Below are 2,022 nucleotides of genomic sequence, written 5' to 3' on the forward strand. Positions count from 1 at the left end.
GGATTTCCAGCTTAGATGAGCCAGCAGCTGATGCCGAGCCGGATGGGGGTGCGAGAGGAGGAGGAGGAGCAGGAGTGTGTGAGAACGAGCGGATCAGCTGACTGGTAAATTAAAAATGTGGACGTGAGGGAACGCGATGCAAAGAAATGCTGAGAAACGATTGGACACATAGTAGTGGATAGTGGGGCATTTTAAATATTGACAGACAGTCTTTGATGATCGCTGCTGTCCGTACAAGCCTTATGCAAATATGTTACGTTGGTATTAATAGAGTCTGCAGTATTGACACTGAAACTTGATTATTCAACTTGAGGAATTACTTGTTATAGATACATAGTTATTATAATAGAATAAGTATTTGTTCTTAAGAGGATTTATGCTATTGCAAATTTGAATTGTGTATAATCTGCAATCAAGCACATTAAGATTAAGCTTATTTATTACTGTTTATTCAACTTAATTGTTAATTGTTAATAAACTAATGTCAATTTTGTAAAGCGCATTCAATTCAATACATGATTTTGGACACACTGTACAGTCATATTAGACCATGTTGCTGTTATAACTTTTTTCTGAAAAGCTAATTTATTAATTGAAAATAGCTTTTATTAGAAAATAGAAATAGAACAGCAATATGTATGCTACTATATGATTAAAGATAAAAATTTAATAGAAAAGCTCAAACACCAATGAGTCCATAACATTTGCAGGGTTTATTCATTTTCCTTCTTTTACTTAAGTTTCTAAATGGAGCTTCCCAACCTTTTTTGTCTAGTAGAGAGAATTAAAAAATGCAGTACTTTAACATGTTTGGTGCATAAAAAACAATTGTTAAAGGGACTATACAGAGTTTAAAAATGTTAAAAAATGTTTTTTAAAAATATTTTCATCCCCCTGCGTGTTCCAACAATGTCCTAATGTGTAGAATGAACCCAGACCTGTTCACCACAACTGCCTCTAAAATCCTGCACTGTCACTCAAAAAAGTTGTTCATTCGGTCTGAATTGCCGTCATGCACGAGCTTAATATAGAAGCTGCAGTTACGCATAAGACCTGAGGTGGCAGTAGTGAGCATGAAATGACCAACTTTATCTAGTCTCTTTAATGTTAAACTAAGAGCAATATCTATAGAAGCTTATTAATTGCACCTCACCCTGTGGCACTGTTTGTTGGTTTTACCAAAGAGCCTAAAAGTAGCCTCAGGTGCTGCAAGGTGTGAAGCACCTGAGGCTACTTTTTGGCACTGTTTGTTGGTTTTACCAAAGAGCCTAAAAGTAGCCTCAGGTGCTGCAAGGTGTGAAGGCACACTACCTTTGATCGTAGTGGAGCATCAGAATACTGGAGATAAAAGGATGGAAAGCATTTTGTTTAATTTTCTTAGTTTGTTTGTAGCGTTCGATCACGGCCATTACAATCTATAATATATGGTACACAGGAGGCAACAGAGAAGAGGAGAGAGTTCAGCTGCTGACCAGCCGGGTTGGTGAAGACGCTTCAGTCAGTTGGACCCACAACGGATTGAGACTCCGCAGTCTGCTCCTTGAGGCAGGACTCAAGAGGAAGTGAGACGAGCTTTGTATCTCCATCTGTAATGCTGAAGCTTTCTTCAACCAGTTCTCTTTTCACAGATGTTTTCAAAAAATGGTACTCGAGACTGGGTTATTTTTAAAACTCTCTCATCCAAGAAGCTTCCTCTGTTATTTCCCATATTAATATTAACTCACATATTGAAGTCATATGTTGGCAACAATGTTTGAGAAACACAGAATCGCTTACTTTTCACATAGGCACAAACTTAATTCCACTTTGTACAATTAAACAAACCCTCAGAGCACAAAATTTGTTTTTTTCTTTAATCTGACAAAACTTGTTTAGAAATAAAACTTTATTGCTTCCGGCAGTGTCTAAATCATAGGTGTCAAACTCTGACCAAATTTGGCCCGCAATGTAATTATATTTGGCCCGCGAGGCTATACCAAATGACTACTCGAGCTGGCCCACCGGTATTATACTTTTTTTTTT

Source organism: Gobius niger (genome assembly GCF_951799975.1).
Source record: "Gobius niger genome assembly, chromosome: 3".
Taxonomy (NCBI): Eukaryota; Metazoa; Chordata; class Actinopteri; order Gobiiformes; family Gobiidae; genus Gobius; species Gobius niger.